The sequence below is a fragment of the Cydia pomonella genome, chromosome 5 (genome assembly GCF_033807575.1).
Source record: "Cydia pomonella isolate Wapato2018A chromosome 5, ilCydPomo1, whole genome shotgun sequence".
Taxonomy (NCBI): Eukaryota; Metazoa; Arthropoda; class Insecta; order Lepidoptera; family Tortricidae; genus Cydia; species Cydia pomonella.
The window spans coordinates 16,332,638-16,358,426 of NC_084707.1; the positions used below are offsets into that span (position 1 = coordinate 16,332,638).

Below are 25,789 nucleotides of genomic sequence, written 5' to 3' on the forward strand. Positions count from 1 at the left end.
AACACTCATGTTTTGTCCAGTGGCGTTACCATTCAAAGTTTCTAGGTTTCCACTCGACTGAGAACAGTGTCTCGAGCTCTCTAATTAGGTCGCTGTTATGAAGGTATTGTTCGTATCCCACACTGTTACTTTAACTTTGTGAAAGTTATTTATACTTAGATATACAGGATAGCATCAAAGTAGCACACAGATTTTTCTCAAAGACCAAATAATTAAATATTTGACTAAGTAATAATATTTATATTACTTTAAATCTGCTTGAACTTGATTTAGTGTATATAAACTAAACTATTTTCTACTAAACAACAGCCTCGCAACTGTATTAAGTAGTAGTTTAGTAGGGACCTATAGTAGCTGTGCTAACTAATATAATATATCCGTTTACTACAAACTAACTAGGTAAACCCCTATTTACACTGTTCCAGAACTTAAATGCAATATTCGATACATTGTTAGAGTCAAACCAAGATAACTCTGCAGGGAATTTTATAACACTGACGTGTATCAGTGTTATTACAAACGTCAAAGTTCTATGAAATTATGACGTTTAAATAACACTTGCACGTCTGTGCTATAAAATTCCCTGCAGAGTTATCTTGGTCTTACTATATACCCCTCCCATCGAATGATGGTCCCTACTCCCTATGACTGTTCATTTTTATATGGAGTAACTGTCACGTATAATATTTGTAGACATTTTTTATAACTTCAGCCATTGAGTCAGCATATTATTTTATTAAAAAACATATTTCTTCGATTATTTTGAGTGACACCTATACAAAAGAGACAAGATATGGAACACGTCATTCGACGCGCGACGCGAGGTATAACTACAGAGTACAATAAATTCAGTCAATCGGCCAAATACCGCAACGTAACGAAAATCACATTCAAGTCCTTGAACCGTATTTGTAACATTTTTTATAGAGATGTGCCGACTAGTCGCCGACTAGTCGGGAAAGCCGACTATCCGGCCACATTTATAGTCGGCGACTAGTCGGCGACTAGTCGGCAATATGAGCCGAATAGTCGGCTGCCTAGATCTTCCAAAAAAATAAGGAAATAAAATAAAAAACCACCATACTCGAAGTGTTTGCCGATTTACCCAGTCCACCTCGCGAAATAAGTACTTGGCATTGATTACACTTCACTTTACTTGAATCATCTTCAACATCGTCAAAAAATGTCCACACGCGTGATTTTCTTTTAGTCATAATGTTTATAAAGATCACTACTTGTTTATTTAAACTTTTAAACAACAATTACGATTCGTTATGTATGTTTTTCTAATAATAACACACCGGAGCAACAAGTGAATCGGAAAGGTAAACAAAACTAGTCAAAACATGAAAACGCAACCACGTGCGGCAGCGAATCAGGCGACCCGAACGTTCCCGATTACGCCCGAACTTAGGCGAAGACCATAGTCGGCTACGCCGACTAGTCGGCCGACTAGTCGGCCACCTGACTGCCGACTAGTCGGCTAGTCGGCTAGTCGGCCAAAACCGTAGTCGGCACATCTCTAATTTTTTATCTTTATCTTTTTTTTATTCTTGCTTATTACTTACATAGGTATATAAGAGGGTCAATATGGAGTTAAACAATGAAGCGTACTATAATTTTTATAGAGAACGTGTTTGGTCGTTACCGTAAATTGGATTCCTAAAGTGCTAGTGTAGGTCCCTGAATAGAAATCGAAGATAGAGGCCGCTTTCGCATAAAAATTCCGAATCCACACATAATAATGGAAAAAAGACAATGCCTATCTTGGCGCTGGCACGTTCACTAAAAGCAATCACAGAAGAGACGTTTTCATAACAAAGAACGGCCTCTTTGCGCGGCTGCTCTGCCACCCTGAGTGGATTGCTCTCTGTGGAATAAACTTTGAACACACGAAATTTTTCATACACCCAACACCGCCAACTCACTACGTAATAAGTGGAATTTCAAATCAAAGTTCTGGTGTTTTTACACTGGACCTGCTATTATTTTATGTTTGCATGCAAGTAAGTAAGTGGGTGATTCTTATACTTACGTTTTTTGTTGCGCGTGAGAATAGCATATATTTTTTAAGAAAATAAGTAAAATTATCTCCAGTTTTATGTCAACTTCAATATATTGTCCTGGGAGTATTAAATACAGATTGTGTTCGAATTTGAAAAGTAAGTACCACATGCACGTTATTGTTTGTAACAAAAGATATACGTCACAGATTGTAAATTAAGCTAATTAGTTAAAATTTGCGAAGTCAAAGGTAGTTTTTAGGTTATATTGAACATTTCCAAATTGCCACAGCTTTGACCGCATAATTCTGTCACCACCACGAACTTTTGAGTCCATACATACATATAGATACGTGTTCGTAATTCGTTTGATTAATTTGCAAGCATATGCACTCTTCAGAAATGGATTTTTAGGGTTCCGTAGTCAACTAGGAACCCTTATAGTTTCGCCATGTCCGTCTGTCTGTCTGTCTGTGTGTCCGAGGCTTTGCTCCGTGGTCGTTAGTGCTAGAAAGCTGAAATTTGGCATGGATATATAAATCAATAAAGCCGACAAAGTCGTACAATAAAATCTAATTTTTTTTTTTTTTAGGGTACCTCCCCTACACGTAAAGTGGGGGTGAATTTTTTTTTTCGCTTCAACCCTAGAGTGTGGGGTATCGTTGGAAAGGTCTTTCAAAACTAATACGGGTTTCCATGAAACATTCTTTGATAAAGTGAATATATTCGGAGATAATCGCTCCGAAAGAAAAAAAAAATGTGTCCCACCCCCCCTCTTAACATTTGAACCATAGGTCCAAAAAATATGAAAAAAATCGTGGAAGTAGAGCTTAAGAAAGACATTAAATGAAAACTATAGCGGACATGACCAGTTCAGCTGTTTTTGAGTTATCGCAAAAAGTTTTCCCTTCATAGTAAAAAGACTTACTTTAAGTAGGTACGGATTATGCAAATTTGCCTATTTGTTTAACTCGGGTAACGGGTTTAACTCCAGTTTAGCTTATTGTGACGGAAGAGTAACTACGGAACCCTACACTGAGCGTGGCCCGACATGCTCTTGGCCGGTTTTATTACTAGCTATAGATACCTGTTATTACCCGACTGCCAAAGCAGAAAAATATATTTCGCGCGTATTTATTGTATGTATGATGTGTATCCAATTCATTGACACGCTCTACAGCCTTTATAATTTGTCGGATTTTAACGTATGTGTTGCCGTTTGTCGTAGTCATGGGAGTGACTTAGGCTATGTTAAAATTATTATATAAATCAAAATAGTGGAGTTGGGCGTCAAAATGCCGAAATGTCACGACTGAAGCACACTATGTCACAGCCTTGTTTAATGTGGCCATGTAAAAATGTGACCGCGGCCGGCAAAACATCCCACTTTGTCGTTTGTCTTAAGCGCGCCTTGTCAGTTTATTCGTATAAAGATATAAACAAACCTCGTCCTTATGGCAAGCGACAAAGTGGGACGTTCTGCCGACCGCGGTCACAAATAGTACTAAACAAAGCTATTTAACCCGTTTAAGGCTACGTTTCTACCAGAAATGTGCGAGAATACGTAGCGAGGGATGTGTATGTTAATAACCAATATAATTAATTTGTTTTCCTCGCACAGCGCGCAGTGATTCTGTTGGTTCTTCGAAACACATCCCTCGTTACGCATCCTCGCACATCTCTGGTGAAAACGCAGCCTTACAGAAGTAATACCTATCGTTTGCTAAAACAAAAGGGCGAGCATGTAAGGGAAGGACGCCGTTCAAATTGGCTGACGTCGGGATTCCAGCCGATCGATGCAAAGCCCATTCATCGCTCGACCCTGAATCACCATTCATAGGCCAGTTTGCGTTAGCCTGCAAATTTCCCTCAAAACATCCTTCAAATTGAGTGTTTCCAACTTTTCCGCAACCTCACGTTTAAACGACGACATTCAAAATAATTAATCGACCCTTCAGCTGTTTGTTTTATGATTTTTCGGGCCGTAACGACTGTTATCGCATATTTTAAAATGAGTAGGGCTTTCGCGTGACTAAATGACATTATTGAAACGCCGGGAGTGTCGTGAGGGGTCGCGGATGCCTTAAAGGTGCGTTATTCGGAATATACTAAACAAACAATTCTAAGAAGTTTGTTTATGTTAGAACTTGTAACATAATATTTTCTTCATATATTCTTGTACATTTTAGGGATTTCAAATTGGTAGCAATATAGCAATCAATCAATGTCAATTTGATTTAATTTTGACATCATTCACCGCGTCCGCCTCGTACATCTCGTCAATTTTGTGCGAGCGAAATGTGCTACCGAAAGGGTACTACCGACCTTTTCCCGAAGCGCTTCGTCGTTTTTTGAACCCAAACCCGTTTGGATTATACCAGATAAACTTCTACTTCGGCGAATTTCCAATCAACCTGTACAAGTTATTCTTTATGTAGAATAGAAATAGTTTATTAATGGCAGAAATAATAATAAATAATAAATATTATAGGACGTTATTACACAAATTGACTAAGTCCTACAGTAAGCTCAATAAGGCTTGTGTTGAGGGTACTAAGACAACGATATATATAATATATAAATATTTATAAATACTTAAATACATAGAAAACACCCATGACTCAAGAACAAATATCCATGCTCATCACACGAATAAATGCCCTTACCAGGATTTGAACCCGAGACCATCAGCTTCGTAGGCAGGGTCACTACCCACTAGGCCAAACCGGTCGTCAAAATATACAGAAATATACAGATAGAAAGAGGAAGAAAAAGAAACTTATACATAACATTACAACGTATAGTATAATATTGCAATACATAATGTGCTGAAAATTTGCATACATATGTACCTAAGTCGGGTGTCAAGGCAATATAAGACAAAACATTATATATATACAAACCAAATCATGAGATCGAAGAACTGGCAGCTTCCTCGCTCAACGTATCAGTCTGACGATCCAGCGAGGAAATACTGCCATGCCAGCGTTTTCGGTACTAAGCCGCAGGGCCCATTTTAGATTTAAATTAGTCATATTTTAGTTTTAGTTTATATAGTTTCTATTATTAATTCTAGTCATTATGTTATTGCACATATTAATTCAATATTATGATGACGTGGAGTTGATCTGATGATGGAGACAGGAGGTGGCCATAGGAACTCAGTGATGAAACGACACGACGTAATTGTGTTTGTGTTGGGGATTTTAGAATTGTTTCGATGAGTATAAAAGCTTGTACCAAAAATAATATTCTTGGCCATAACTTATTTAACTTTTTTATATTAGAACTAACATGCTATTAAATCAGACTGTAAAAATAATAAATGGCAGACTTGAGCTCGTACACCACTGGGCGGAATCGGGTCGAGCCCGCAGTTCCGCGAGTTCGAACTCCGAACAGCAGCCATTGTGAATACAAATGCGGCCTTATCAGCGCGCAGGCACGAGCGATCACTGAACAGGTAAATTGGGATACAATTCCAACTAGACAGATGTAATTCAACATGCCATATTTGATGTAGGTACTGCTGTGTTACAAAATACAACAAATACAAATTGTTTATTTAACAAATATAAGTTTAAACAGTGTTACATGTTATACTGACCTCCACACTAGGCATAGCCTGTCTCGTAGAGGAAATAATAAGATTAACATATTGTAAGCATTAGCGGCTAGTAGCAACAGTAAGTACTTATTCTAAAGGTAGTACATATAATTAATTTAAGTAGCAATTAAAAACAGATAAGACTTATGACCTAGGTAAGTAACATGCTAAGAAAAATGAAGTTGTATTATAGCACAAGCGTGTGTGTGTGTGCGTGTGTGCGTGTGTGTGTTAGTGTGTGTGTGTGTGTGTGTGTGTATTTATGTCTCGTTAGGATGTCGTCTTTAATAGATTTTCGGTGTCTACATAAGATAGGCTTATCATGTTTTTCAGTAGAAGCTTCCTTGTCTTGTAAACGGAGTGCTCTTTAAACTCGTATAGCCCTACTAGACGATTGTAAATACGGGGGAACAAAAATACTGGGAAATGGTGTGCAAATTTGGTATTAACTGCTGTGGTTGGGATTTTAAAGATACGGTTTTTTAGTAGATTGTTGTAGTTGGATGAGCTGAGAACCGCTTTATGTACGTGCAATGCTACCCTCGCTAAGTATAGTTTCCGGACGCTGAGCACCTGTGCGTCGCGGTATAAATCATTCGTTCGGTATGTATTTGGTTTTTTCAAAGCCACTTTCAGCACCGCTCTTTGCGCTCTTTCCAATTTTAGGAGAATAGAAGAGGTTTGGCCACCCCATGCTAGAATGCAGTAATTAATTATAGACTGTCCTAGTGCTAAATATATAGTTCTTAATAAGGGAAAATCGGCTGCCTCTCGTAACATTTTCATAGAGTGTATCAGCTTTCTTACTCTGCCAGAAACTGCAGCCACATGCTCCCTGAAGCTTAGTTTTTCATCTATGATAATTCCTAGGTACTTAATTGAGGGCGTTCTCGTTATGTGGTCACAGGCACAGTCTTGAACTGGAGAATTTATACAGTGACTGGTGTGAATTTTAAGCACCTGCTGTGGTATAGGTGAAGAAGCCGAAGTCTTATGAAAACATAAATAATTAGTTTTTGACGTGTTTAGAGTTAATAGGTTCTTCTTCAACCAGCGTGCTACCAGCGACATACCATGTTCAACATGATCATAGACGTTCTTCCATGAACTCCCGTGAAAAATGATAGCGGTGTCGTCGGCGTAACATAGAATCTCTGCATTTTGTAATGGTATAAATGAGATGTCATTAATATATAATAGAAATAGGGTAGGTCCCAGTATGCTGCCCTGAGGCACGCCAAAAGAGACTGGTTTCTGGTCGCTCAGGTGTTCACCTATCTTAATACGTTGGCTTCTTTCCGACAAATAGCTTTCGAACCACTTTAGGCTATTTCCTCGGAAACCGTGTGCTTCCAGTTTTCTTAGTAAGATAGGGACAGACACTGTGTCGAAGGCCTTCGCTAGGTCCAGAAAGACTCCGACACAGGCCCGGCCTTCATCCATATGCGTTGTGACAATCTTTGTAAGAAGCATAACAGCGTCTTCTGTTGATAACCCCTTTCTAAAACCAAACTGTCGATCCGTTAGAATGGAATTGGATTCGAGGTAATTGATCACCCTTTTATTAATGACCCGCTCCAGAAGTTTTGACACCATCACAGGTGTCGGGCGTGTGTCAGACTGCAGCGTACCTGCGTTACTAGTTTGTGACAATGGCTTCGAAAGTTGTGAAATGTACTGGATGTAATCTAGTGATTAGTGAAGTGCTGGCCTTCGTGAAAAATAAACTTGATGTTATGGATGAAGACAGTTTAAGCCGTATATGTGTCACGGCGTTTACGCCAGAAGAGATACTTTGTGCGAAAAAAATGCTATACGACTCCATTCCAACGGACAAGCGAATTAAGATTCGTAAGGGTGACAAAAAAACCTGCAGAGATATCGACGACATAATTACACTCTTTAAAATGACGGACCCTGATTTTGTTCCTATATTTGTAGCCCGAGATCTACAGAAATTGCCCCCTATAACTTTTGATCACTTGGACGCGACTCGCCTTCTTAAAGATATACTGGTATTAAGGGAGCAATTAAAGGCTGTTGAAGACCGATACGTCACTTTAGATACCTTTCAAGAGTTAAAGAAAGAAGTGGACTATTTAAAATTCTCGTCGTTAACCGATCGGAACGATTTCGACAATGTAAATACACGGAGAGGTAACTACCTACAAAATAGTTGCAACTACGATAGTGGGCCTATGGGTTTGCAACATTTTCCATCTGGATCTAGTCCCAACAACAGTAACTCATCACTAAACAGCCCCCAACAAGTACTCGAGCCGCCGGTAGCACCATATCGACCAATATCTACCTTAAACTTAAGTAAAAGTAACGGACAAATCGACGTAAACAACTCTGATGGGCCTTCAATACCGCGTATGTTAAACCGCGTATCAAGTGCGGAAGCATCGATGACTAATACTCGTACTGACACCGTTGTGCAAGTAAAACCACCTATGTTGCAGGAGGTGAGTGCGCGTATGAAAACGACTATGTTGCAGGATGCACGCACAGGCAGCATGGGCGCTGCGCAATCAGAACCGCGAATGTGCGCCCAAGTATTGCATACGGGTACGGAGATAGCGCCTGCAAAACCACCGATGTCACGCACGGACCTGGAGAACGCGCAATCGGATCCACGAATGTGCGTTGTTAATAGGAAAACATCTTTTGCGAATAAATTGAAAGAACCCGGGCAATGGAAAACCGAAAACCCCGCCGAGGAGTGGATAGAGGTCCAGAGACGTAGATTAAGAAACAGAATCGTGGGGAAAATGGGGACCGCTGCTACCGACTTTAGTGGTAATTTTAAAGCTGCCGACATTAAAATACCACTATTTATTTATAATGTCAGCAAGTCCACAACAGAAAATGACATATCTACACATGTGCACAGCAAGACACAAATAAATGTGACCTTGAAAAAGATAAACTTGAAAATTGACCGTGGCTATGACGCCTACAAAGTACTAGTACCTAAAAGTAAGTTAAACATTTTTCTGAATGAGAACTTCTGGCCGGAAGGGGTACTGTTTAGGCGTTTTGTGGATTTTTCTTTCAAGAAAAATGAGGAAAGAGCTGAACTTCAACATAATGGATAGTACAACAAGTAAGTTCATATCCTTTAATTGTAAAGGCTTCTCCAGATCTATCGAGTGTGTTAGGTCACTGTGCAAATCAGCTGATATCATCGCACTATCTGAGACCTGGTTGCTACAGCACGATATATCGCTACTGGGAACTGCTGACGCTGGTTTCGGGTACTGCGGCACGACAGCTGTTGATTTATCGGCAGGAGTTCTACGTGGCCGCCCTCATGGGGGTGTTGCGATCCTGTGGCGTAGAAATCGGTTTACGTGTGTTTCTGTAATCCAGTGTAAAAGTGTCAGACTTACAGCAATCAGAGTTACTATGAGTGACAGGTCTATGATAGTCTTTTCAATTTATATGCCGACTGACGAACACGATAATCTTGTCGAATTTACGGAATGTTTAGGAGAAATATATGCTATTATAGATAGTGAACAAGTGGACTTGATATATTTGCTAGGCGATTTTAATGCGCACCCCGGCATGTCCTTTTATAATGAACTGAGCAACTTCTGTAGTGAACAAAAACTATTCATAGTAGACTCTGAACTCTTACCGCCGGACTCGTATACCTATGTCAGCGACTGTCACGGGTGTGTGCGCTGGCTTGACCACTGTGTAGCGACAAATGCGGCTAGACTAACAGTTACTGACGTCAAGATACACTATGACGTGTTTTGGTCAGATCACTTCCCTTTGGAAATAGTATGTAATTTAAGTAAAAATATAGCTAAAACTAATTTGCAGAGTGTAGATCTGGGAAATGACAATCCGAGGGGTATAATATGGGGTGAAAGGGAGCTACCTCAGATAAACGAGTATCGAAAGATTTGTAACGATAAATTAAAATATATTGATTTTCCTAATGAACTAGTACAATGCTGTGATAATGATAATGTTTGCAATAATGCTGATCATAGGACTATCATAAACAACATGTATGAGTCTATTATAGTGATACTTAAAGAGGCCTCAGTTGCCAGTTGTCATACAAAACATCACAGAGCGGGTCGTATTACGGGCTGGAATAAACACGTCAGGGGGGCTCACCAGAGGGCGCGAGTATGTTTTCAGGAATGGTGCAGGTCCGGTAAGCCTAAGTCGGGCCGACTATATGAGGAGATGTGCCTTTCTAGAAAACATTTTAAAGCTAAACTTAAGTACTGTCAAAATAAGAAAGACCAGATAAAGATGGATATTATTGCCTCACATCATAAATCTAAGAACTTTGTACAGTTTTGGAAATCGACAAACAGGATGAACCATAAGGTGAGCCTTCCGGTAAGTGTTGTCAGTGTTAGTGAGCCGAGTGATATCGCAAACCTCTTTAGGAACCAGTTCAAAGTGGAACCTCTGAAGGTGGATGGGCGGCTGCCGGTGCTCGATGCTGGGACTCGTGGGGATGGTACCCTAATCGGAATTACACCAGCGGAAATATCCAAGGTTGTACGGCAAATGACGAGAGGTAAGTCACCCGGACACGATGGTCTTAGCATCGAGCATCTGCAACATGCGGGTGTTCATCTTCCCAGGGTTCTTGCGATGTTCTACACATGCTGTATTCGCCACAACTACTTGCCTGAAGACCTCATGAAAACCATTGTGGTGCCCATTATAAAAAATAGGACTGGTGATGCCTCCGACAAGTCCAACTATAGACCAATCTCGCTGGCAACTATACTGGCGAAGGTATTGGACAGTGTGCTTAACACGTATCTGAATAGACATATCAACCTACATGATGCCCAGTTCGGGTTTCGACCCGGACTTTCAACTGAATCGGCTATACTGTGTCTCAAGCATACTGTTCAATACTACACTAAGCGGAACACGCCAGTTTTTGCATGTTTTTTGGACTTGTCGAAGGCATTTGACCTTGTATCTTATAAGTTGTTATGGCACAAGTTGCGCAGCGGGACTGGTTTACCAGTTGAGTTAACAAATATGTTTGAGTATTGGTATGATCATCAAATAAATATTGTGAGATGGGCTGGGGCATACTCAGACCCATATAAAATGAAATGTGGTGTGAGACAGGGCGGATTGACGTCACCCACACTTTTTAATCTGTATGTAAATGGGTTGATTGAGGAGCTCAGCAGCGCTGGTGTAGGTTGTTCAGTGGACGGCAGTTTTGTTAATAATATTAGCTATGCCGACGATATGGTGCTGCTGAGCCCCTCAATAAACGCATTAAAAGTCTTGCTGGGTATATGTGAGAGATACTCTGTGGCCCACGGGCTCAAATATAATGTCAAGAAGAGTGAGATCTTAGTCTTTAAGTCTGGTACTAAAACGTATTCTATACCACCTATTAACCTAGACGGTTCTCCTCTTCAGACAGTTACAAAATTTAAATATTTGGGCCATTGGGTCACAGACACTCTAAAAGATAATGAAGACCTGGAGAGGGAACGCAGAGCACTATCGGTTAGGGGTAACATGTTGTCACGCAGGTTTGCTCGCTGTTCCCGTGAGGTAAAAATTACATTATTTAAAACCTACTGCCAAAACCTGTACACGTGCAACCTGTGGAGCAACTACACCCAAAAAACCTTTAGTGCTCTGCGTGTCCAGTACAACAACGCTTTCAGGGGTTTATTGGGGCTGCCCTGGCGCTGCAGCGCGTCAGCAATGTTCGCTGAGTGGAGCACAGACGGTTTCCACGCAGTGCTGCGTAAGAGGGTGGCGTCCCTGTGGGACCGCGTGCGGGGCAGCACCAACACTCTCCTGAGGGTGATTGCGGAAAGGGTGGACAGCCCTCTTATAACTCACTGGATGACAATGCATGTTAGATCCAATGAGCATTATGTGTTCCACTAACATTAATGTTAACTTTATTTTTAAGATTTTTCTTGTTATTTTACTAACACAGTCTTGTAGACAAAAATATGGATACTTGGTGTCTGAATTAAATATTTTCATTTTCATTTCATTTTCATTTTCATTTCATTTTGAGAAAGACCCCAGGAGTGATATCGGCCGATAGTTGCTGGGTTACACAAACCAACTACGTTTATTATTATTACATTAACTCATTATGTCCCTCAAGTTTAAGGATTTCACAACGATTTTAATAACAAATATATGAAATATATTGTATATTGCACAACGAATAAAATGAAATCTCACAGATAACACCGTGGTATGCAACGAAGATATAAAAAAAACACAATGTGATCTTGTGCCGAAGTGTTCGGCAACTAGACAGACGTGTGGACGCTACCACGCACAATGAAGAGCGGAGTGGCTGTTGCACCGGCGTAAGCGGTAAGCGAAAGTGAGCGGAAGGTTGCTTTGGCAGTTTTAATCAAAATAGTTCTCTTAAATGTGTGCAATGCTACCTGTAAAATAGGGAAACTACATGGCTAATATAAAATTATATCTGAAAAATTAAGTGGCGAAATATAATTTATATGCTGAAAATTAGACCGATCTTTTATACAGCTTTACTTTGTTTTAACTATTGCAAAGTAAAAGTAATAATCACCGTATGCTTCTTATATCCCAGTGAGTTTCAAAGTGTTCGTTTGTATAAAGCACTTTTTCTGTAGGTACATACGAGCATTGAACTTTTATCTATCTTCTATATATATAAATGCACGTGTCTGACCTGACTGACTGACTTATCAACGCAGAGCCGAAAATAAAAAGTGATTATGAGAAATTCGACCCCAGGGGATTAAAAAATGGTATGAAAGTTTGTATAGGGTTGAAGTTTTATTTTAAGCTAGGAACTTGAAACTTTTATTTTATCAAAATAAAATAAAACTAATTACAACCTTTTTGAAAATTCATCCCTAAGATGACGAAAAAGGGGTTGAATTTTTGTATGGAGATCAAACATTTTTGTGAGTGCGGAACTTGAATCTTTGTATAAAGGCATATTATTAGAATACAAGAAAAAGTCATTTCAGCGTTTTTAAAAATTCATTCCCTAAAAGGGTTAAATAGGGGTTAAAAGTTACAATTCATTACAAATACATTAAAACTTCTTAAAAAGGCATAATATAAGATTACAAAAAAGTTATTGCAATGTTCTTGATAATTCAATCCTTTGGGGTTAAAAAGGGGATAGAAAATTATACAGAGTGAATTTGAAATAGAGGTGGAGACAAAACGGCGTTCAAAATTTTTTAATCATGTGTCAAAAGATGGCAGTAAATTTACTGTGGCTACAAAATTTTCTTCGACAATCCACCTCTATTTCAAATTGTCGTTTATATGTGATACGAATTACCTTTTATGCTAGTAACTTGAAACTTGGTAAGAGGGCAATATATTGAACTAGATTAGAACAAACAGATTTATAGCTCAAGAAAATTAATAAAATCAGTAGAACTAATTCGTGTAGTTTTGAAAATTGGTATATAGTTATACCTTGTGGTCTCTAGATAAACATACTAAAAGTCCTCGAGGGTGGGGGTTGTGCTGAGGGTGTAAGGGGGGGTTGAAGGTACCTTTTTTTCAGATTTTTGCTCATATCTTGAATATTTTTACAAATAGCATTATAATTACTTCGGACAAAAGATTTACCATAAAATTCCCTACAAATTTGGTTATGTTTATTTTTACTTTAGAAGCTACAGGATGTTTAAATTAACAAAGAGACAAAAAATTGACAATTTAAGAAAACGTCGTTTTTTCGTAATTGTTCATCATATCTCAATTTCTTTGTTTAGAATAAGCAAGCTTAGTCACCTGCTGACCAAATATAAAAAAAAAAACCGGCCAAGAACATGTAGGGCCATGCTCAGTGTAGGGTTCCATAGTTACCCATCCGTCAAAGTAGACTTTTTGCAAAAACTTAAAAACGGCTAAACCGATCACGTTCGCTATAGTTTTCCTTGAATGTCTTTACTAAGCTTTACTTTCACGATTTTTTTTCATATCATTTGTACCCACGGTTCAGAAGTTAGGGGAAGTAGAGGGGGAAACATATTTTTTTTTCTTTCGGAGCAATTATTTCCGAAAATATTACGTTTATCAAAAAATGGTTATAGAAGACCTGCATTCGTTTTGAAAAACCTATCCAACGACATCCCACACTATAGGGTTGAACCCATAAAAAAATCATCCCCACTTTTGGTGTAGGGGGAGCCACTCTAAAAATGTTTTTCTTCCAGTTTTTATTTTACGACTTTAAAATTACAGTGAATTGAATTGCTTATCGGAGAACTGAGGTCCTAGTATCGTGTTAATGTCGTTATCTTTCTAACCTAACCCGTACCATAATATTTCATTTGTAATAATTTGAAGTGGGCGTTGGATAAGTGAGATGTCTCGTTAAATTAAACTCGAGAGTTATAGGTAGGTACGGTAAAATTCCAATAGCTTATTTCCATGAAAGAGGTATTAGGTATATCTATGCCTGTAATTAGTTTATGTGGCTTCAGATACCATATTTAAAAAATACAGCAAATGTAAGTTTTTCATGTAAAACTTGTTTTGAGCTTTTTCGTTTGTTTTATAAGCAGGAGCTATATAAACTAATGTCATATTTGCTATGCTAACTGAACTCAAGTTATTCTGTGGGGTTTTTATAGTACACATAAGCCGTCTCGAGTGGCCGTCAAGTCGAGTCAAGCACTCGTCTCGTAAAACATGGCCCCGTCAATAACACGAAAATATCAATGTATTTTCATCCAGAGAGACTTTTCATCACAAGTAACATAACCCCATTTTGATGGTTTGGCCTTGATCCTCTAATAAAAGGCAATGTAAGTTATGTTAAAGATTAAAAAATACAGAGTTCTTGGGGTTATTGATTTCAAAATTCGTCAGAAAACCAATTTACCGACATCTTATTTTTACAGTCTGGCCTCGGTCTTTTTCGTAAGTTGTTACAAAAATGCATTTCAGGCAAATTTCAGGCTTCTAAGTATGCAGATATCAAAATGAACTTTTTAAAAATCGGCCAAGTGCTAGTTGGACTCGCGCACGAAGGGTTCTGTACCATTATCTAAAAATCACTTTTTTGTATGGGAGCCCCCTTAAATATTTATTTTATTCTGTTTTTAGTATTTGTTGTTATAGCGGCAACAGAAATACATAATCTGGAGAAATTTAAATTGGCTAACTATCACGGTTCATGAGATACAGCCTAGTGACATACGGACGGACGGACGACAGCGGAGTCTCAGTAATAGGGTCCCGTTTGACTCTTTGGGTACGGAACCCTAAAAATGGACATGGAAATCGCTATCAGGAATTCAGGATTCAGGTATAAAGTGCTCAATGTTATAGATTCCAGGATGCTGACAATTTTCGTAAGTGATTGAAAGGGGTTTTTAGGGTTTAAGAGGGTACGGCTACCACCAGTTTTGAAATTGACTTATTCACTCACGTTTACTTAACTTACTTTGCACTAATTTTCCAGTATGAGTGAGGTGAATAGCATTCAAAGAACACATAAATTCACTTCGTGTGCAAATCGAGTCACGCTTTTATAAAATATGGCTCAGTTAACTTAATACTTACTTAAATATATTTTTGTTTATTAAAATACTTTTCCTTGTTTAGCTGGTTTGCTTTCGGCGGAAACTAGAGCACTAGAGGACGGAAACTCATCAGTTTGAGGCCGCTCATTATGGGAGCAAAATGAGCTTTTGTTTTACTAATGATGACAATTAAGTATGTTATGAGGTCAAATTCTATCAAAATGAATAACAGTTTTTATTCCCTGCTACGCTCTGAGACTGTTCTGAGACTGTTATAATTACAGAGCGATCAAACTTATGTCTCATACATTTAAAATTTGGGAACGTATACTGAACAATCGGTTAGAATGTTTAATTCAATTATCCCCGAATCAATGCGGTTTCGTCACTGAGAAAGGTACATCGGACGCAGTACAAACAATGCGAATCCTGCTCGAAAAGGCAAAGTCAATGAAGTCAAATCTACATATGATCTTCATAGATTTAGAGAAGGCTTTTGACCACGTACCTCGAAATTTTATATGGGACGCTCTAAGAGCTCAAAAAGTTCCCGAGCAGTACATATCGCTGATACGAGACATATACAACAATGTCACCACCCAAATAGTAAGCCCAGCCGGTACCAGTGATGGCTTCGCAATTGAGGTCGGCGTACATCAAGGTTCCGCACTCAGCCCTCTGCTGTTCAACGTTACCATGGACTATTTAACGAGATACTGCCGAAAACCCGTACCCTGGAATATCTTGTACGCAGACAATGTCGTGTTAATATCTGACAATGTTGAGGACCTTCAATCTCAGTTTAATCTCTGGTTACAGTCACTAGAAGAGGATGGTCTCAGAATTAGCCGCAAGAAAACCGACCACATGTCTTGCATATTCGATGGTACAACGGATGGACAGCAAATTAAGTTCCTGATCGACGATGCACCTATCCCAACCGTAAAACAATTTAAATACCTCGGTTCAATAATTAGCAACGATGGCAAAATCGACAGCGACGTGATCCATCGTACTACATCTGGTTGGAATAAATGGAGACAGCTTACAGGCGTAATGTGTGACAAAAGAATGCCCCTAAAAACCAAAGGGAAACTCTACAAAACCGCTATCCGCCCCGCTATTTTGTACGGAACATAGTGCTGGGCTTCTACCAAGAAATATCTCACAAAGCTGCACACCACTGAGATGCGCATGTTATGCTGGTCAGCGGGCGTCACCAGCCTCGACAAAATCAGGAACGAATATATCAGAGGTAGCTTCAAAATCGCCCCCATAGGTGAAAAAGCCCAAGAAAAACGTTTGCGCTGGTATGGACACATCCTCAGGCGTCCTGAAGACCACATGGTGCGAGTAGCCCTAGACATACCATCGACGAAGCATGGGCATGGAAAGCCCTCCGCCACTTGGCTAACGATGATCCAAAAAGACCTGAAACAAGCAAATATGAACGGACATGGAGAGCCGACCCCAGATGATGGGAAATGGCGCAGGCAGAGGATGACTGTCTGCTACGCTCGTAGTGCTACACAGCATGGTTTTCCCTGTATGTAAAGAAAATGCTTCATAAATAATTCAAACATACACAGACATCAGAATGATATGTATTTGAATCATGTTATTTACGGCCCGATTCGAAGAATGATTCAGACACGTTTAAGATCTTGGAAAGATCGATAACTAAACGACATGTCAAAATTGATGTTTATTTCGATTACGCTGTAATCCCAATAAGATCTATCTACAATATTTCTAACGTCAAAGTGACATTTGTTGCCCGAATCGAGCTGCTTCTGTCAATTATACGACATACAAACGATATCTAAATGAGAACGTATCTAAACCAGAACTTATCGTTATCGTATCTCATTCTTCGAATTGGGCCGTTAGTTCTCGTGCGTCTCGTCAATACGTGTACGGACAAGACCGATTTCAGGAATCTTTAACGCATACCGCTGAGCTACGGTCGTAGCGCTACGTCGTAGCCGATAACCTAGGTTTCCCGGTTTGTAGCGAAAATGCTTCGTAGAAACAAAACGATAACGTGTCGTGATTAGCGCTGAATGGGCTAAATGGCATTTGAGTCTCAATCTCTAAATGCGGTCAAAAATACACCTTTAACATTTGCCGGGTTACTCGTTCCCACCATTTATATCGCCTGTCAATTCAATGCAGATTACTTTGAAATACATTATTTATCAATACATTCGCAGTTATTGCTTAACCTAGTGCAAACAGTGCAAAGGGAGTGGGTGTTATATTTCCAATCCAGCCTAATAGTTTCACTACGAACATGTGTATGTTTATTCATGAGTTTTACAAAAACAAAGTATCACACTACTGAATTGCGAGTATACAGTAAAGAGTTTTGGAATTTAAAATGAATAAAAATGTATGTTTCCGATTATAACAACCACAATTCGCGTTTAAACAAACATTTGAATCCGAGCAGTGGAGTGTCTAAATGTCTTCCGCAATGCCGTAATACGACGAGGATAACGATTGGCGTCATTTGAGACCCTATAGTATCCGAGTTTCTCTAAATTCGGACAATGAAATATAAAATACGGTTTCAGCTTAGCGTAGTCATTAGGGCCTTCAATACCGGGCCAGTCTTTTTGTGACCATTTTTATACCGGTACCGGTATTATTAATGAATTACTGGGATCCCAGCAGTTTTGAAAACATTCGAAATGTACAGTAAAAACTCTCTACATCCACTAAAATGATCAAATTCAGCTGCATTAAGAAGCCCAATACATAATATCAAATGATATACATCGCATCAAACACTATCTCACTTCAATTTTTATTCAAACGCGTATCTAAATAGATTGGCGTGAGATGAATATCAGACGACGAATAATTCTAGGAAAAGAACAAGAACTGTGTCAACAGAGTTTTAAATTGGCCGTAACAAGGAAGATCTAAGCAATATTTTCTTTTTATTAACCTAACTACCTACTTACGTATTTTAACCATATTTGCTAAAATTGAAGCTAAGAAACATTTCAAGCTAAGAAATATTTACTACCGACCACTTTGTACACCAATACGCAAATGAGCATTTTTTTGATATATCTTACTTAAATAAAACCGGCCAAGAGCATGTCGGACCATGCTTAGTAGAGGGTTCCGTAGTTATTCTTCCGTCATAATAAGCTAAACTGGAGCTTAAAGTATAGTAGTTTGTTAATCAAGGGATGAAACGGTACCTTTCACCCGAGTTAAACAAATAGGCAAATTAGCATAATCAGCACCTAATTAAAGTATCAGACTTACTTGCAATCGGAGACTTTGCATGTCTAAAGTTAAATATCCCATAGCAAAAAACATATTTAGCAAACTGCAGTAATTTTAAAATGATTTGGTTCATTGAAGCATGAAAAAGTAAAGTATAACTTTAAGTCCTAGACATAATGCATCGTACATGAGTGCAATAAACGAATATGAATATAAAATTAGCGGGATTGCCTTTTAATTTTTACTCTTTCGTTCTAAAACTGCCAATAGTCAACGGCTTTACGCATACAGCCAATGAAACTGTTTTAGACAAATTAAATATTAAATAAAAATAGAATGGGTAAAATAAGCAAATTTTTATAATATGAATAATGCCAAATAACTTTAACAACCCATTTAATGTCGTAATAACATTTAACTTTGGATGTACGTCTTTTTACTATGAAGGGGAAACTTTTTGCGATAATTCAAAAACAGCTAAACTGATCATTACCGCTATAGTTTTCATTTAATGTCTTTCTTAAGCTCTACTTTCACGTTAATTTTTCATATTTTTTGGACTAAAGTTAGAGGGGGGATACACATTATTTTTTCTTTCGGAGCGATTATCTACGATTATATTCACTTTATCAAAAATGTTTGATGAAGACCCCTATTAGTTTTAAAAGACCTTTTCAACGATACCGCACACTGTAAGGTTAAAGTAAAAAAATATTTCACCCCCACTTTACGTGAAAAAAATACATAAAAAAAATAGATTTTAATGTACGACTTTGTCGGCTTTATTGATTTATATGTCCATGCCAAATTTCATTTTTCTAGCACTAACGACCTCGGAGCAAAGCCTCGGACAGACAGACAGACAGACGGACATGGCGAAACTATAAGGGTTCCTAGTTGACTACGGAACCCTAAAAAGCAACTAATTGCATAAAACAAGTCGTGGCAACGTTTATGTGTTTTATTTATAAAGTACACAAGCATCGGCATTGCATTATTCTGTTTATTTCATTGCCACCCACTGTACCGATTTATAGAATAAACATGAAAGAGAAAGATGTTATTACATTATATGAGTTATAACGTTAACCTGAAAATCCGTAGCAGGTACATAACACTTAAGAGACCGGTGACTGGGACAAGCCCTTAGCTTACAAAAAGCAAAATGTAATCATTGCAAGTATAACTTATGTAGTGTAATATTTAGCCTTTTTAATTACCAATTTTTCATAAAACTCCGAATTCATAATAAATTCCAGGATCCCGGGATCCCGGAATTGATGAAGACAGTTACGGAATTAATACCGATATTCCAAGAGGTCCGGTATTTGGAAGCCCTAGAAGTCATTATCTTGGTACTTCACATGTGGACGCAATTTGAGAAGATAATATACTAGCTTTATTCCTCTATACCTATTCAATTTATAATTAATAATCAAACGAACTTACCTGTGAAGTTTGATTACAATTATGCGAGTATCCAAATCCAAGACAACAAATATAATTTACTAGCAGCAGTACACGTTATCGTGCAGTCCAAGTCACACATTTTAGACATTATAGTATTTAAAAAACAAGTTCGCGCTGTCCCTCTCACTCGCTACGTTGCGTTCCTGCTTCAACATCGCTCCTCCAGTACTCATTATTTCAGAGTTATTTTTGTGTTATTAACAGAGACTATTTTATTTTCATTTTTGGGGATGGGGGGCGGGTCTTTGTTGTCTTGGATTTGGATACTCGCATAATTGTAATCAAACTTCACAGGTAAGTTCGTTTGATTATTAATTATACTTCGTATCCAAATCCAAGACAACAAATATAATTTACTAGCAGATGTTCAGAGCTTTGTATTTAAATTCAAATCCTGAATGCGAAAATAAAATAAAATATCGATATCAAATCAGTATGTTACGAACATACTGATATTATTGATTTTGACTAAAGAGAACAACGTACCACCTAGAAGTTATTAATTTATATCCAATTTAAATAATTATTTATGTATCCACATAGTATAAATGTAAAATGTATGTATAGCATAATAAAATTAAGGAGTGAAATTGCTCTTGGTATTTCATTTCGTTAATATTAAAAAAGTATAAAACTTTCTTTGATTTCACTGTAGTATATTGATAAAGTTGTATATATCTTAATATTCACAAGGTACAACTATTTTTATGTCATTTACAAGCCAGGACGCCATTAAGTGTAAATGTGTTTTCAAGCTTTAGTTGGCTCTAAATAAGTTTTAGATGGGCATTTTCTGCCTGTAACCATATAAACAAACCATTTTGTATAATTTAGAATTTACCAACCATTCTCTGGATGTAATTACAACGGAGACAAACAAGCATACGGCCTGCCTGATGGTAAACAATCACCGTAGCCTATGAATGCCCGCTACTGCAGAGGTATATTACATGCGCGTTACTGACCCTAAAATATAATCTAATTTTATGTTACGACACTTTAAAGTTAATTTTGAATACAGCAATCAATACTTTCCTCGGTAAATAGCCTTTGAGTGAAGTAGATAAAGGAGAATTTCCTTCATTGTAAAGCTACCATAAATATCAAGGCTATATGTAAGTACTTTAAAACTAAGTCTGGACAATTACTAGTAGAGTATCCTGTAGGTATTAAGTATTTGAAAATTATCACTTTGAAAATATAGATGGACTAATTTTAGTTATTACCACAGATCAAGAAATAGTAATATGATATTATTTATAACTAAATAGCTAATCTCATCTGCTTATGCGTATCTGAACGATGATGGCTACTACGCTAACAAGTGGCGAGGAACTTAGGTAGATTATGTGTTGAGTTATGATATATTTGTGAACAAAATATCTGGCATGACTTGTAACTTGTACTTCATTTTAAGGAGTAACATTTTTTAACGTTACCTACAATAAAACTGTACAGTGTGCATTGCGTCGAAAAATGAAAACTATTTAAGCTTTCTTTTACAGCAAGACAATATGCCAACCCGAGTATTTACATTTCAGACAATAATAATGTTATTGTTAAAGGATTTCAACCCTTTATTGCGATTATTAATCTAGCTACTTAGCGCAAGCGACTGCAACACGTGGCAGCATAACTCCAGTTGCATGGTTGCACAATTTACAGCACTTATTTCGCGTCGCGGGATAGTGCATCAACGGCGGTTCACCTCTTGTTTGATGCGGCGATGTTCCCCTGAAGTTTGGAGGTGAGAATCCGTAAGTAAATTGTACCGGATTTATTACATTAGGCTCGTTGATATGGTATATTCTTGACAGCATATCAAAGCTGACGTTTGAAGTTATTAGGAGTATATAACAGCGTGATATGAGTACGAATCATAAATTTGGGTTAAAGGGTTTACAGATATATTTTTTCCTATATGTTGTTTACATACAGCATTTCTTTGTCTGTAAGGGCAATGACATTGCGTACATTTTGTTTAAGGTATTTTAGGCCGCATTAACACCTATTAAATTACCTCAGCGTAACAAGAACCTCCTTTATATTTCATTATTTTTACAAGTCCTGTAAACTTTAGCTCAACCTTAAATATTTTTGCTCTTTAGTCCCTTATATTTACATGCGTAAAGCTACTTCCAATACTATTAAAGTCTTCAATCATTACATTGGCATCAACACTGTTATAGTAGAGCAACGTTATATATCTTTGACGATATCATTTTGAGATATGTATAATGACCGACTGTAGACCGAAGAGCGAAGTGACCGAAGAGAGTATCGACCGAAGTACGAAGCGACCGAAGAGCGAAGCGACCAAAAGGAGCAAAGCAACCGAAGAACCAAATGACCGAAGCATTATAACCTCGACACTTAAAATGAAGCACATATAGCCTCGACGCTGCGGAAATGGAGGCCTCGATACGATTATTGTGGAATTGTATAGTACATATAACTTAAAGTGCGGCATATATCTTCGTCACTGCGACAGCGGATCCCTTGACACAATTATTGTGGAGTAATGATAGCATCCTCACTATGACGTGGGGCAAACTTAGCCTTAACACTACGACAGCAGAGCCCTCGACACAATGATTGTGGAGTAATGATAGCTTCCTCACTATTAAAGTGGGGTACATATAGCCTCGACGCTGTGAAAGCGGAGCCCTCGACACAATATTGTGGAGTAATGATAGCCTCTTCACTATTAAAGTGGGGCAAATATGGCTTCAACGCTGTGAAAGCGGAGCCCTCGACACAATGACTGTGGAGTAATGATAGCCTCTTCACTATTAAAGTGGGGCAAATATAGCTTCGACGCTGTGAAAGCGGAGCACTCGACACAATGGTTGTGGAGTAATGATAGCCTCATCACTATTAAAGTGGGGCAAATATAGCTTCAACGCTGTTAAAGCGGAGCCCTCGACACAGTGATTGTGGAGTAATGATAGCCTCATCACTATTAAAGTGGGGCAAATATAGCTTCGACGCTGTTAAAGCGGAGCCCTCGACACAATGGTTGTGGAGTAATGATAGCCTCATCACTATTAAAGTGGGGCAAATATAGCTTCAACGCTGTTAAAGCGGAGCCCTCGACACAATGATTGTGGAGTAATGATAGCCTCTTCACTATTAAAGTGGGGCAAATATAGCTTCGACGCTGTTAAAGCGGAGCCCTCGACACAATGGTTGTGGAGTAATGATAGCCTCATCACTATTAAAGTGGGGCAAATATAGCTTCGACGCTGTTAAAGCGGAGCCCTCGACACAATGATTGTGGAGTAATGATAGCCTCTTCACTATTAAAGTGGGGCAAATATAGCTTCGACGCTGTTAAAGCGGAGCCCTCGACACAATGGTTGTGGAGTAATGATAGCCTCATCACTATTAAAGTGGGGCAAATATAGCTTCGACGCTGTTAAAGCGGAGCCCTCGACACAATGGTTGTGGAGTAATGATAGCCTCATCACTATTAAAGTGGGGCAAATATAGCTTCGACGCTGTTAAGGCGGAGCCCTCGACACAATGATTGTGGAGTAATGATAGCCTCATCACTATTAAAGTGGAGCAAATATAGCTTCGACGCTGTGAAAGCGGAGCCCTCGACACAATGGTTGTGGAGTAATGATAGCCTCTTCACTATTAAAGTGGGGCAAATATAACCTCGACGCTATGAAAGCGGAGCCCTCGACACAATGATTGTGGAGTAATGATAGCCTCTTCACTATTAAAGTGGGGCAAATATAGTACCATGTCGACATCTCATTTATAAGAAAATATTTATTTAATATGTGTTTTAATTTTGAACTATTAATTAATGTGCATTATAAAATTACATTAAAACTTTAATCAACACAGTTAATACCGATTTTCTGTTTGATGAATATCTTGTTGCACAGTAAACCTAAGCTTCTAAGTACTCACGGAAAGGAGAATTATTATTAGACGGAGTCCACAATATTACACAAATCAAGTATATCTTTCCATAATATATTTCATTTTAAAATTATATTATATTATGTTAATCAAAGCTGTCTAATAATAACAAAGCGGGTAACTAACTGATGATCAAATTTAGGTGGCGACCACATCGATTGGACCCAAGACTCGACGATACCGCGATGTCCGATTAAAGCCTACTACCTAATCCGTCATGATCCATACGATAGATTCACTATGGCCCTCATATGGGGCATGGGGCGCACGGTATCGGAGCACGCATAGCACGTCCCGTTTGTATACGTCGATTAATGGCATTAAACACTTTAAACTGTCAGTCAGACTAAATAGTCTTCTCTTCCAATGTCTTATAGATTGTGTATTGATTGACATTACTCCTGTATATTTATACCTATAGGTATCCTCATAAGACGCTCATTAAACTTGTTGGTACTGTGTATGTCCATTTGCATAAAAACGCGTTTTGTTATCATTCATAGGCACTTATTACCAATCGGCAAGGATTACCATTGTTATCTGTTTTATTGTATGGTAGGGTAGATCGGACATGGTAAAAGCCGCTGTCGTGAAACGATTACCTAGTATATATTAACTTTATTCAGATATGGTTTGTATATTTAAATCTGTACGCGAAAGCATCTCGTAAAAAAAAATTGTGAGTGAACATTGCATTTTATGCAATCATAAAATGAAATCTAAATAATATTATATTAGTAAATAATACTATAATAGTACGTATTACAATTATTTAAAGTTCAAATTGTAATCTATTTGTAGCCCCATACTTATTTTTTCCGTAATTTATTTATTCAAAAAAGAAGGTAGTTGTAGTAAGTGATTTCGTATGAACGTAAAAATTACTTGCTTGATTTCTTAGGTAATAAGTTTATTACGCTAAACGAATATACCTACAATTTCAAATTGAAAGTTTAACTGCCATGTATTGTAAGTATGGCAAACGAGACTAGACTTGCCGAGCTGAATAAACATAAATTTTTCGTTCGAGGGTACGGCGGTCGGCAGTTCAAATAATGTTTTGATTCTATACTTCTTATTCAGCGCACAATAAACATTAATCGAAACACAATTAGGTACACATATTTAGAGGAACACTATTTTGGCGAAAATACGTGTGACTCGGACTAACACAAAAACATGTAATGAGTACTGGAGGAGCGATGTTGAAGCAGGAACGCAACGTAGCGAGTGAGAGGGACAGCGCGAACTTGTTTTTTAAATACTATAATGTCTAAAATGTGTGACTTGGACTGCACGATAACGTGTACTGCTGCTAGTAAATTATATTTGTTGTCTTGGATTTGGATACGAAGTATAATACGAAATAGCCTTTGTAATTATTACTATTATTAACGTCTTCTTCTTCTTCCTCGCGTTGTCCCGGCATTTTGCCACGGCTCATGGGAGCCTGGGGTCCGCTTGACAACTAATCCCAAGATTTGGCGTAGGCACTCGTTTTTACGAAAGCGACTGCCATCAGACCTTCCAACCCAGAGGGTAAAAACTAGGCCTTATTGGGATTAGTTCGGTTTCCTCACGATGTTTTCCTTCACCGAAAAGAAACTGGTAAATATCAAATAATATATTGTACATAAATTCCGAAAAACTCATTGGTACGAGCCGGGGCTTGAGCCTTGAACCCTCGACCTCCGGATTGCAAGTCGCACGCTCTTACCGCTAGGCAACCAGCGCTACATTACTTATTATTAAGCTAAATATTTACATAAATTAAGTTTCCAGTTTCCAGCCTTTGCTACTACTATTAGGAAACTAAATCCCAAATTCTTGACTAATTTACTCGTTAAATTATAAATGATAATCTTCCACCCCTTGTTTCTTTCTAATAAGTACATTAACAACTTTTATTAAAGTATTTTTACACAATACCTACACCGTTTAGAAACTGTTTCTAAGTCTCCACGTATTCGCAAATGCCCATAGTTTTGCTGGCCACTAAC

The 25,789-nt window shown here is 38.2% G+C and overlaps 1 protein-coding gene across 3 annotated transcripts in view; it reads right to left on the reverse strand.

The window, feature by feature from the left end:
- The window catches only part of LOC133517824 (putative uncharacterized protein DDB_G0282133), an 85,351-nt gene that overhangs the window by 58,133 nt on the left and 1,429 nt on the right, over window positions 1–25,789 (reverse strand). The window lies entirely within an intron of this gene.